General features: G+C 47.9%; 1 protein-coding gene and 1 long non-coding RNA gene across 5 annotated transcripts in view; both read left to right on the top strand.

Moving 5' to 3' along the window:
* CBY2 (chibby family member 2) overlaps nucleotides 1-5591 on the top strand; it is a 151454-nt gene extending 145863 nt beyond the window's left edge. For all 4 annotated transcript variants that reach the window (XR_008295545.1, XR_008295542.1, XR_008295544.1 and 1 more), the window contains 2 exons: nucleotides 4171-4266; nucleotides 4549-5591. The gene's annotated coding sequence lies outside the window, so the exon portion shown is untranslated. The remainder of the gene's footprint in view (nucleotides 1-4170; nucleotides 4267-4548) is intronic.
* Nucleotides 5592-5615: 24 nt separating this feature from the next.
* On the top strand, nucleotides 5616-12410 carry LOC113600788 (uncharacterized). The gene is made up of 4 exons (XR_008295540.1): nucleotides 5616-8061; nucleotides 8511-8589; nucleotides 10287-10419; nucleotides 10695-12410. It is a non-coding gene; the product is annotated as an uncharacterized LOC113600788 (long non-coding RNA).
* The last annotated feature ends 1019 nt before the right edge of the window (nucleotides 12411-13429 follow it).

Raw genomic sequence — 13429 nt, 5'->3', positions numbered from 1 at the left:
ACATTTGGGCTTCTGTGGTAGAATACCATAGACAAGGTGACTTAACCACAGAAATGTTTTTCTCATGGTTCCGAAGGCTGGGAAGTCCAAGATCAAGGCATGAGCAAGTTCATTGTCTAGCAAGGACCCACTTCCTGATTCATAGATGGTAGTCTTTTTCCGGTGTCCTCACATGGGGAAGAGAGGAGGGAGCTCTGGGGTCTGTTCTATAAGGGCGCTAATCTCATTCATGAGGGTTCCACCGTCATGGCCTTATTATTTCCCAAAGGCCCTACCTCCTAATCACACTGGAGGTTAGGGTTTCAACATATGAATTTGGACCTGGAGTGGGGGGGGGGGGACATAAATTTTCGATTGATAGCAGTGGATATACACCAAAATATTTACAGTGATTTTCTCTGGGTAGTAGAATTTTGGTTGGTTGTTTTATTTCTTCTTACTTATCTGTGTTTTCTATTTTTCTACACTGAACATATGATTACTTGTATACCTGAAAAAATAAAGGGGGAAATGCCTTCCTTAGATAATATTTACCGCTCTGCAATTTGCCCGTTCTTGATTAGAAGGGGGAGTGCTGTGAATTCTAGAGGATCATCATGACATCTGGGGAGGAAAATTGTCCTCAACATTACTTCTGTTATTTTTCACCTTCCATTGGCATTTTGACATCAGTGCTGAATGTATCCCCTCAGATTGATTTTCTCTCTTCTGTAAAAAAGAAACTATTAGCAGACGCCCACCCTGGACAGCTCTTTCTGAAGAATCTAGATTCTGAGCCATTGCAAGGTAAAGCAGCCATTTACCTGATACCCCCAAAGACACCCTGGCACCTGTATTATCATAAGGACTGTAATTCTTGGAGGTTTGCTAACATGAACTCATCACGAAGGTTCTGGGGTTAATGCTAAAACCTGAAGTCAGAAATAGAACCCAAGGTAACACTGAGAAAACCTTGACAGGTGGGTATGTACTTCCATAAGGAGGGCTGATAGTTCTCTTCCTTTGGGCGGATCATGAGATCTGATATTTTTAGTGTATGCCGTGGCAGGGCTTGAAACGATGTTACTTCTCGATAACACGGAGACACTTCACCCTGAGTGCCTGTGTAGGTAACCCAGAAAACACTTAGCAGGTTGGATACTGTGGCAGAAAATCAGCATGTAATCATGTTACCCTGCCCTTCTTTTGGGCTGTTGAGCTGTAATGAGAGATTTTTGTCTCCTGACTGCACAAATGTTAAGACCCCTTGAGGTAGCCTCCGGCTTCTAGATCCCGAAACACAAAGCAGGATCACAAACGCCACTCTGTTTCGCAAAACGGCAACAACTAGTGAGTCAGGATGGGTAGACAAGGAGGCTGTGGGGAGGAAGGATGACATGCCATCCATTTATCTGCAGTGTCAGGTTGGCTCCAGCTTCCTGAAGGGCCTCTTCCCTGTCCCCACTCTCATACAACAATGGAGGTCATAGATTGTTCTCTTGCCGTATCTCTACCCTCCCAGAGCATCAACTAGCCTTTATTGTCTCTCTCAAGACGGTCACCTTATCTTGCCTCGTGTTGTAGTTATATATGAATACTTCTTAAACTCTTACTAGCTTGAGAGTTCCCCGAGGGCACTGACAGTTTCTCAATTGGGTTGGCATTGATCATGGACGGTACCCAGCAGATGTTCAGTATATATTAAAAAAAAAATCATTGAATGAACAAATGCATGAATGGATGAATGAACAGTAGGCATTCCACATTTACTCATTTCTACTGACAGAGAGAACAAGAAGTTGGAGCTCTCAAAAAAGAAAGTTGATTTTCAATCTCCCAATGGTTTAATGGATGTGTGTGATTCCCCCTTCTCAAGGAAGGAGTTGGCTCTGGTATCCTTGATGTCACTGCTTTGATGCTTTACTCTTCCCCTCATGGTAGAAAAGGTGAATTTAGCTAGGAATCCAATGGACTCATTCAAGGACCTGCCATTATTCTGGGACTCTGCCTAGTCAGTTTCTCTCTGACCCTCACTGGTAATAAGCTGACAGTGGAGCAGACTTAATCTTTCCACTTACAACCTATTAAATGGATTCATAAGATCAACCCATAGGTATTTGTTATTCAACTATTACACTCCCAACACTGCAAGGTACAATACTCCTAGAGTTTTTGGACTGAACAGTAAAGTGTTTTTTCATAGATTACAATATCAGCATAGATCATTTAATCCCTCCCTTTTACAGAAGATTGCACCAAGCCGTTCCAAGGCATCATCATCATCATCAACATCTCTTCCTCCCCTTTCTCCTTCTCCTCTTCCTCCAATCATCAGCCAAAGGCCCTGTGTACATAGTACTATGCTGAGTGTGTGAAATGAATACAAGGAAGGAGCGCCTGGGTGACTCAGCCGGTTAAGCGTCCGACTTCGGCCCAGGTCATGATCTCACAACTCGTGAGTTCAAGCCCCACGTCAGGCTGTGTGCTGACAGCTCAGAGCCTGGAGCCTGCTTCGGATTCCGTGTCTCCCTCTCTCTCGGCCCCTTCCCAGTACACACTCTGTCTCTCTCTCAAAAATAAAGATTAAAAAAAGAAGAAAAAAAAAACCACAAGAGAGAATAAGAGGAGTGGATTATATCAAGAATCTTGTGATGTCAAAAGTAGTCAGGCTATGGACATGTGAGTGGCTCAGTCGGTTAAGCCTCTGACTCTTGATTTCAGCTCAGGTCATGATGTTGCAGCTTTGTGAGTTCAAGCTCCGTGTCAGGTTCCGTGCTGCCAGCTCAGAGCCTGGAGCCTGCTTCAGATTCCGTGTCTCCCTCTCTTTCTGCCCCTCCCCCATTCGCTCTCTGTCTCTCTCTCTCTCCTTCAAAAATAAACAAACATTAAAAAATTTTTAAAATGAATACAGGGAACTGTTAGATCAATATATGCATATCCATAGAACTGTTTTCATAGTATAGTTTTACATTGTGGACTCAAACAGAAACTACGCCTTCCATTTCTAATGATATCCTGGTGCTCTGTCCCTCCTTTGAAGGACATGCTAGTAACATTAATAGAATGTACAATAATTTGCTGGCCCCATGCCTCTTTCCCTCTTGTAGGCTCCCAAGGAGCACAGGCACAGGTAAGTTCTAGGTGTTTTTATTAAAAGGGCCATGGTCTCCCTGCTGGCAGCTCCTGGGAGAGGGGGGCTGGCCCTGTGATTAGGTAGGACCCCCTCCTTGGGTTCCCCCAACAAGCGTGAGCTACGCATTCCATCACATGTCCGGGCTATGCCTTCCCAACTTGCAGACTCCCTGTAGATCTTTCTCTAGTGAAGGAACTCTACTCTCCCTTACCTCAGATTCAAATGGAGCCTCAGACACTCTCCCTTACCTCAGATTCAAATGGAGCCTCAGACATGCCCCAAATCATCAGGCCAAATCTGCCAGGAATCTTAAAGGAAAAAAAAAATTTCCGGGAGTGAGTTATATATGGCGGTGAATTCATACACTTTGTGTAGCTCATTTCCTTCCATTATGCTAATTCTTCTAACTCAATAACTTAATTCCACCACCACCCCTTCCCCCTGCCATACACCCCCCCCCTTTTTTTTTTTTTTAATCCAGGGAAGAAGCTGATTGATGCTGAAGTCAGAAGCCATCCAATTTTGTGATGGTCTAAGTACTCCAGGCAATTGCCCTGCAGCTGCCAGTGGCTGTCTTAAGCCCACGCGAAAACAAGCACATTTTCAGCAGGCTCATTTAGAGCTGCAAGGAGGTCGGTGGCGTGTGCTACGTGTGCATTTAGGAGTTTGTTTGCAGCTGCGCGTCCTGGACAAATGCCAAGGTCAGGAACTCTATAGAGGGCTGTCCTAACACTTCCTCCTTGATCTGTATCAACCTGCCTGTGTGCCACACAGGGAAGTGCTGCTCCAGCCTGTTGGCCTCGCTCCCTCACACAGTCTGTGCTGACTCGATGCTTATTTATTATGCAATTATTAGAGTTATTGGATGTGCTCATGGCTTATTACCCTCTGGACGCGTTTACAAGTAGGATAAGAAAAACCCACAGCAGCTTAATTTCTGTTGTGATCAAGAAATGTGTACTTACTGTGAAACATTGTCTTTGTTCCATAAAGCTTCTCAAACCTTAATTTTCCTTTGTAGGGGCCACCTAATGTATATATGTGTCTTTTATATGAAGTAGGTTAGAAGCAGGCATGACTGATCAAGAGACTGGGCGAAGAGCCAAGAGCCGGAGCTGTTGGGGAGAGGGCCCCCGTGAGCTAAAAGCTGCAAGGTGATTTCTGGCTCTTGGTTCTGTCAACATTTGCTTAACAGACTACGTTTCCATTCCTTTCTGGTCTTTCTCAGAAGCTTACTCTCTCTGTCTCCAGTTTGTGGACAAACACATGTGCAGGCAAGCAGATGCACACGCGCACACACACACACACACACACACACACAGCTGCAATACTGCAGCCTTCTATCCACCACACAAAGAAGCATTAACAATTTTCTAGGGATGGAGGCGATACTTTTCCAAGCATCTCAGCAGATCCTCCCTCATGGTTTCTTTCAGAGGACAGAAGGTTCTGAAGTTCCTGCACTGCCGTATACCCTGATGCAAAAGCTAGGCCCTGAGTACATGTGGACTGACTTCACCTGGGGATAGTCTTGTCCTCTGCACGTAAGATGATACAGTGTGCATAGAGCGCCAATAATATGCAGAACATTTCTCCTTCCTACTTAGGGACAGAAGTGCTGGGATGAAAAGGATCTGGGAACCTAAGTTTTATTGTTCTGGCGAGCACTTTTCAGTGATTGTCAAGAAAAGAGAGGCACGTGAGAGTTCTGTCATTTCTTCTTTCTCATTTTCTCTCATTCCTGCCCTCGTCTTACCGCGACCCACCCCTATGGTTAGGGGGGACTCCGACCACCCTGACAGCACTACAGAGATCATTTGGAGCCCACATGATTTCCTTGCCTCCTGACAGTTCTGATCCTATCTCTCAGCCAGGTATTTATCAGAATCTCTGCTCTGGCTTCTCGAGGTTCAGGGCGGGGACAGGGCAGCAGTCAACTTTGACCTCTCCCGTAGTAACACCTGTATGTTCCATCCACTTACCTTCTCAAGGCTTAAACGGAATGTCCCAAAGAACTTACATGCCCCCGGAGCCTAACCAACTCTGGTCAATCTCTGGAGAAGGGGCCTGATACTAGCCCGCGGCAGAGGCCATCTGAAATAGCCCATATGGGATTTTGCTAGATGGGCTGGGCCCCCCCCCCCGGGACAGCACCCCGTTGGCTCCCAGCTCCCATTCTAGTCTGGGTTCTAGAACCTGCGAGGACGTCACCATTTGCTGAGCTTCGGAGTCTCCAGGAAAGCCAGAAGGCGGAACCCTTTCAGGGGTCCCAAAAAGCGTGAGCTCTTCGAAGCAGGTGTTTGGTCTCTTAGAGCAAATGCTTGATTCACGTGGATCTGAGCTGTGGGCGCTGGCTGGTTCTGTCCAGGGTCACGCTCAACCGTAGAAGCAGCGCTGACGCTGAAGCACTGGAGAGGAACATTCCGAGTCATTCGGACCCTAAAGGAGTGCTCACCGGTTGTCTGTTGATTGTTCCTACTGCCGCTCTGTTCCTACTACCCGCAAGCTGCTCCCTCCACATGATTTGCCAGCCACCACAGGGCAGCGACTGAACAAAATGCTCTTCTAGGGGATGCCCTGTTCCACTCCATTTTTATCTCAGCATTCCTGTCCTTTAGATGCGCTGCTGCAATTCTCACTCCCCACTGCCTAGGTACGTAGCGTCCATTGTGTATTTCCTGATGATGCGCTTTGGTTTGTCTCTTGGAAACACTGTTATTGCACCCCAGGGACGCAGCCTCCAAACTGTTGCATTCAGCCTTCTCCTTCCTCAGCTGTTCGAATCCCATGACAAGGGTGACTGATTGGCAGCACCATAACCAGCAGTCACTTCCCCGCCCTCCACCTCCCCCCCCCCCCCCCCCAAGGCTTCCCAGAGGAAAAGTTGTGCCGTTGAAATGCAAATGGCTGATCAAAAGCGGTAAATCCCTTCCAAGAACAAGGTCTGTCTTTGCCACTTTGGGCTTTGCCAAATATTTCAAACAGCCTTTCGCATCTGGGCAAGGGGGAATGTTGGTATGTATCATCAGGCTGAGGCAGTGTTCTTAAACTGTGGTCATGATCCACTAGGGGCTTCTGAAATCAGTTTAGTAGGTTACAACTGCATTAGAAAATAGAATCGAACCAAAGAGAATAGGGTAGATGTACAGGAGTACACAGCCCGTAACAAAGGTTGGTTTCTTTGTGAAATTTTCATTTTGGTATAAACACACGCACATAGATACATAAACGTGTGTACTGATGTGGGGGCATGAATGTATTTCTGTTTATTTTTTAACCTTTATTTTAACTGTGACGTATTATTAACCCCCCAGCAGCATATATACAATTTCTATTTTAAAGACTCATTAGACCAACTCCTAAGTTTCCCCCACTATGACTGAGAACGAGGACAGAGCTGCGACCTTAGAAACCGTCTGTCTGGGGGCACCTGGGCGGCTCAGTCGGTTAAGCGTCCAACTTGGCTCACGTCGTGATCTTGCGGTCTGTGAGTTCAAGCCCCGTGTTGGGCTCTGTGCTGACAGCTCAGAGCTTGGAGCCTGTTTCAGATTCTGTCTCCCTCTCTCTCTCTGCCCCTCCCCCGTTCGTGCTCTGTCTCTCTTGCTCTCAAAAATAAATAAAACATAAAAAATTTAAAAAGAAACCGTCTGTCTGACCCTCCTCACCTCATTCCCCTTCCCGGCCCCCAGAAGCAGCCGCACTCCTGACTTTTACAGTAATCATCCCCTGGCTTTGGTCACAGTTTTGCCCCCCACATCTACATCAGGAAGAACACTGAGTTTGGTCTGGCCTTTGAGCTCTTCCTAAGAGTTCTCCTGGGATTTGCTTCTTCCCCTCAAGGCTGTGTTCCTGACATTTTTCTCTCGTCGGCACGTTCACCTGTAGCTCAAGCATTTCATTGGCGTGTAGCCTTCTTCGTAGGATTGCACCATGATACCGGCACCATCCTGGGGCTGGTGGACACGAGAGCCATTCCAGATTGGGTGTTTACAAACAGTGCTGCTCCGGAACCTTCTCCCTCATTTCCCTGGCATGCCTACAGAGGGGTTTCTCTGGCACACAGGAGAGGGCTGTTGGATCTGTGATTCCTGCATGTTCTACGTGACGGGGTGCAGCTTGGTGCTTGCACCCATTCTCTACCACCAGCCCACACGTGGTTTTGTTCAGATGTATTTCTGACTGTGGTCTGTAACCAAAAAAGTCGGAAGACATGTCTAAAGGCTCCTAAGGTAAGAACGGTACTTCTTTAAAACTAAGAATTTTTTCATTGCCGTGTGTGTGTGTGTGTGTGTGTGTGTGTGTGTGTGTGTAGGTGAGCCTGGAGGAAATCAGAGCAGGAGAAAGGATGAAAGGACACTCACGTTGTGAGCACTTGTTACCCACCATGCACCGAGCACAGCGCTTTACCAATTTGCACGTATTTTCTCCTAAATCTTCACATCAGCCTTGTGAGACGTGGTTAAGTCCCACTCGGTAGAACAGAGGTTCAAAGAAAGTAAGGAACGCACCCAGAGGCATATGGCAAGAAATATGCTGGAACTGGAATTTGCACCCAGGCCTATCGGTCTCCGAAGCCACCTGACCACTTTTCCCACCTCGGGTGCTCTTCCCAAGGCCCCTGCCTCTGCAGGTTGTACTTCCCTGCCTCACTGGCACATGACCTTGGCCCAGGATTGTCTCCAAATCACTGTGAGAGAGGCGCAGTTCATCCCAGGACTTCAGATCTTCCACAGAGTGTCCTTGGCCCCCTGCCCAGCTCACACCTGCCCTCCAGATGCCAGAACCTGAACAGCTCACCATTCCGCCCGATGCTTAGACGGCTCTTGCCAGTCACTGGCTCCTTGGTCTCTCACTGTCTCTCTCTGTCTCTAGATGGTGCCCTCTCGCTGGAGGACCGGCTCGACCTTTCCTCTCTGAAAGTTTTCATGTGTCTGCTCCCACCCAGGGAGGTGAGTTTTAGCTCCCCCTCAAACTGCTCCTAATGGCGAAGCCTCCATCACTTGAACGTTTGCAAGGAAGAAGTCCTGTTCTGACCTTGGCCACAGATTGCCAGGGCGGCACGGGGCTGAGTTTTCAGTTGGCAAAATGGGGTGTCTGAATGGCTGCCCCAGCAGGAGTTCTTCCGGACTCTGTCTTAAACGGCTCCCCCAAACTTTTCTCACAAGACCTAAGGGCACTACCTGTAGCCAAGGAGCTATTCCCCTTCATTCAAAACAAAATCAAGGATGGAAGGGAGGGGAGAGGAAGGACGTTCGTTTGTTCATTCACTGGACATTCACCGGGCACTTTTGGGGATTGGGGGAGGTCACTGCTGTAAGACACCCCAGCCAGTCCTCACAGAGACAAATACGAAAGCACACCCATGCATTCTGTTTTTGATACGCTTGTGTTGATACAGGTGGAGGCTTTCTTTTGGGTATGACACGTTCTTCTGGCCATGAAAAGGGCAATCACGGAGGAGATGTTTCATTATCAAGGTATTCTTAGGATGTTTTTAGACTGTTCTCAAAGCTCTAGCAGTTCACGCAACAATTAATATATTCAGGCAGATTAGTCACTTACCAGCAAAACCCTCGATTTCTATAGCACTGCTGGAGGCAGAAAACTCACTGTGTTTAACGGACTTAATTAGTAGCTCGGAGTTACAACTGAGATCATTTGGAAGTCCCACGGACAAGAGAAAGTGGCAGGAAGGACTGATCACCAAAGACTGAGAAAATGTGTTTTCTAGGCAAATTACACAGAAGGGTTTCCACTGGCTCAAATGGGGCTCACTTTCAAAAGACAGGCCCTACTGATTAAGGACTTCTGTTCAGTGAGCTACTCTGGAGAGTCAACATTGGCCCACATTCAGCCCCAGTCCATTCTACCCTGAGTTTTATACCGCATACGTGTGAGATAGGTAGGTAGGTAGGTAGGTAGATAGATCGAGACAGACAGGCATAAAGAGATTGGATTTAAGGAATTGGTTTATGGGATTGTAGGGGCTGGTAAGTCCAAAATTTGCAGCACAGGATGGAAGGCTGGAAACTGAGGCAGGATTGCTATGTTGTAGTCTGGAGGCAAAATTCCATCTTCTTCGAGAATCCTCGATATTTCCTCTTAAGGCCTTCACCTGAGTGGGGGAGAATGACGTGGACTGAGTTGTGTCCTCCCAGAATGCTTCTGTTTAGGGTCTAACTGTATTTGGAAATAGGATCTCTCAAGACGTCATTCAGATTAGATGAGGTCACAGGGTTGGGGCCCTCATCCAACCGGACTGGCATCCTTATTGGAAAAGGAAGGAACACCAGGGAGGGATGCGCAGAGAAAAGGCCATGTGAGGACTCAGGAAGAGGGAGGCCATCTGCGAGCCGAGGAGAGAGGCCTCAGGAGGAACCAAACCTATTGACACCTTGATCTTGGGTTTCGAGCCTTGAGAAATAAATTTCTGCTGCTGAAGCTCCCCGGTCTGTGGTCTTTTACTGTGACAGCCTGAGCACAACAGTTCAGAGGCCCACCCGTATTATTGATTGCAATCTCCTTGATGTAAAGTCAGCTGAGGGGTGCCTGGCCGGCTCAGTCGGTAGAGCATATGACTCTTGATCTCGGGGTTGTGAGTTCGAGCCCCACATGTGGCATGGAGTTTACTTAAAACGAAAATCTTAGGGGCACCAGGGTGGCTCAGTTGGTTAAGCGCCTGACTTCGGCTCTAGTTGCAATCTCACAGTTTGTGGGTTTGGGCCCTGCATCGGGCTCTGTGCTGATGGCTCAGAGCCTGGAGCCTGCTTCGGATTCTGTGTCTCCTCTTTCTCTCTGCTCCTCCCCTGCTCACGTTCTGTCTCTCTCTCTTGCTCTCTCATTCCCTCTCTCAAAAACAAAATTAAAAACAAAAAAAGAAAAATTTAAAATAAGTAATTAAAAATAACGGGGCGCCTGGGTGGCTCAGTGTGTTAAGCATCTGACTTTAGGCTCAGATCATGATCTCATGGTTCATGAGTTCGAGAGCCCCGCATCAGGCTCTCTGCCGTGAGCGCAGAGCCTGCTTTGGATCCTCTGCCCCCTCTCTCTGCCCTTCCCCCACTCTCTCTCTCTCTCTCTCTCTCAAAAATAGATACACATTAAATAAATAAATAAGTAAATAGAAAAAAACAGCTGGTTGCCGGCATTAATCATATTAAATTTACCTTCACAGCAACTTCGAGACTAGTGATTGACCAAACACCTGGGCACCTAGGCCCCCACACCACACACATGGAACTTCAGCAGCAACATTGGATGAGTTTCACACTCAGATGAAGTCTGTTGCTAGGCTCCCTTGACTTCAGGTCCGATTTTGCCACCAAATGAGTTTTGGGAGCTTGGGGGTCTGGGGGGAAGGGGTGGAAAGGACCAAAGGTTAATTTCACTTACTTTACGGTTTCCATTCTGATCAGGCCTGCTTGCCAAAGTGCAAAGGGCTGCTGCTATCTATGCGCAAGAGCGATAATAACGGCAGTCAGTTATTAAATGTGTATCATGCTGCCAGGTGTTAAATAACTTTATTCTCCTGTATCTTTCACGGCAGCCCTGTGAAGCACGTCTTATTTTTTCCATTTTCTAGAAGAGGAAAGTAAACCCAGAGAAGGGAAGGACTTTGCTCCAACTCACACAGCAAAAAAGAGGCCGAGCTTGTGACCAGCTCGCTATGCTGCCTCCTTCTCCGGAGGGATGTGTGCAGAAGGGAGAAAGTGTAACCGCTCAGAAAACATTGGGGCGCCTGGGTGGCTCAGTCGGTTGAGCGTCCGACTTGGGCTCAGGTCACGATCTCGCGGTCCGTGAGTTCGAGCCCTGCGTCGGGCTCTGGGCTGACAGCTCAGAGCCTGGAGCCTGTTTCAGATACTGTGTCTCCCTCTCTCTCTGCCCCTCCCCCCCCGCTCATGCTCTGCCTTTCTCCCTGTCAAAAATAAATAAACATTAAAAAAAAAAGAAAAAAAAAAAAAGAAAACAGAGAAAGTCCACACCCTGAAGCCAATTCACCGCCAGACCACTGACATCCTTCTGAAGTCCTTCCATGTGAGTCTGCCCCCTAGACTGTGGCTGGAGGAACCTCCTGAAGATCTGGCATGGGCACTCCCTTTCTCATACATCCTCAGTGGCTCCCCATTAATTAATTACTCAACACAAGCAGGAAGCCTCACCCTAAACTCAAGCCCCCTCTCCCCCCGCCCAAACTTGGCCTTCATGGGGTTCTTGCTTTTTTTTTTTTTTAGCAGCACTGCATCTCCTTGCTGCTTTCTGCCCCATACCGTCCTCCCTAAACTGAACACCCCCTCCTCCCAGGTTGCAGAACGGACCTTCTTGTCTGATGGAAGGAGGGAGCGCTCTGGAGTCCTCCCGGTCCCAAAGTCTGCCATGTGGAATCACCACTTCGGTAAGTTGCTCGCTCACTCTGAGCCATTTTCTACTTGTGGGTACCTTCTGCCCGAGGCTGATGTGAAACTCACAGGTAAGGTACAAGGACGACGCCTCACTCACGCATAGGACGTGAAGTGCTCTTTCCTCCCCCCTTCCAGGGAGCCGCTGAGCCAGGGGGCAGGAACAGCCTCACCCTTGCTCACAGGGTCAGTGTTCACCGTCCCTTTCCGCACCCATGAGTGGCCTCAAACATCTGGCCTCTTTGGCTCCCAGAACAGCAGAAACCCCTTTGGTGACTGCCAGCGCCTGTCCGCACGCCTTGGGTCAGAGCCGCTCTGGAAAGCTCTTCCCCTCTCAGCTCCCGAGTCTGGGATTGACATGCTTGTTTCTGGGGGTGGAGGTGTCAGTGAAATTCCACAGGCTTGAAAAACATTGAGCAGCGTCTCACTGAAATTGCTTTTTCCACCCCGCCCCCCCCCCTTCATTTTTAATTTGAAGAAAACAAAAGCCCAAGCGCTGCAGCGGAAGATTCATTAAATAATTTACTGCACCTGCCATTTTAAGGGGTAATTTAATACAGCCACCCTTCGAGCCACCTTTATGACAGAAATTTTCCGCCTCCTTTGGGAAGGTGGCTGCGTTCCGTGGAGTGGATGCCTGGGTAGCAGGAGAAGCCAGAAGCCCTCGAATGTTTTCCAGCCCCGACAGAAGCCAACCCCGTCAGACACACGGCTGGGTAATGACTGCAATTTCACGCAGATTAAATTTACCTTTGGGGGCGAAATATGGACACAGAAAGGAAACCAAACCCCGTGTTTTCAAGGTAGCCTAAGATCCAAGTTCAAAGGGATCAGAAAAGAGGTTTGTGATTTGGGGGATTTAATAACTTTTCATTCTTTCACTGGCTTTTCCAAGTTTACAGTGCCTTTTTCTTTGTGAATCCATCTGCATTAAGGATACCACTGCTGTCATTAACCACAAAAAAAAAAAAAAAAACAACCTAAATGGATTTTTTTCCCCCTTAGCTTGATGCGTTAATTGCATTACTTAAAAAAAAAAAAAAAAAAAACCAAGTCTGGAATAAAACGCTCAGGAAATCACTTGTGACACATCTTTTTAAAATTATGGTTAAAAATACACATGACATGAAATTTGCCAGCTTCATCATTTTTAAGCATACAGTCCAGTGGCCTCTGGTGCATTCACGTTGTTGTGTTACTGGGGACACTTGCACTTCCTCCTACCCCCACCCCCAGCACCCCAGACTCACTAGAAAGGGTCATAGCAAGATTTTGTTCAGTGATATATATTTTTTTAAGTTCATTTCTTTCTGAGAGCGAGCACACGCACGTGTCTGCATGCGAGAGGAGGTGACGGGCAGAGAGAGAGGGAGAGAGAGAATCCCAAGCAGGTTCCATGCGGTCAGCGCAAGCCTGAGGTGGGGGGGTGGCGCGAGGGGCTCAATCTCACAAACCGCGAGACCACGACCTGAGCCAAAATCAAGTGTCGGACACTCAAGCAACAGGGCCACCCCGGTGCCCCTGTTGAGTGTTATTTCTGCCTGTCCCTTTCCAGCTTTCTTGGGATGTTGTGCCTTTATCCTAGGAGAGTCCCTCCTCCAACTGAAAAGTAACTACCATCGAACTCGTCTATCTTAGCCAAGTACCCACAGAACTAGAGGGACACATTCTTCTCTAATTTAGAGTCACTCTTCTTCGCACAAAGACTAAGGAAAAGTTGTAAGAGGAGAAGCAGCTGTTTGTTGGGTAGCTCTGTGCTCCTTTTGTGTTAAGCCGTTTACAGATGTCTCCCTATTCGCTGTTTACAATAGTGTCCACCACCACGGGCGCAGAAGTTGTGGCCCAGAGGGGTGAGCGAACAAGGTCCCGCGGCTAGGACTGAACTCCATGGCCAAATGCATCCGAAATCCGATATGGCAGA

This window comes from Acinonyx jubatus, chromosome A1 (genome assembly GCF_027475565.1).
Source record: "Acinonyx jubatus isolate Ajub_Pintada_27869175 chromosome A1, VMU_Ajub_asm_v1.0, whole genome shotgun sequence".
Classification (NCBI taxonomy): domain Eukaryota; kingdom Metazoa; phylum Chordata; class Mammalia; order Carnivora; family Felidae; genus Acinonyx; species Acinonyx jubatus.
This window is presented reverse-complemented; position numbering and strand designations above follow the sequence as displayed.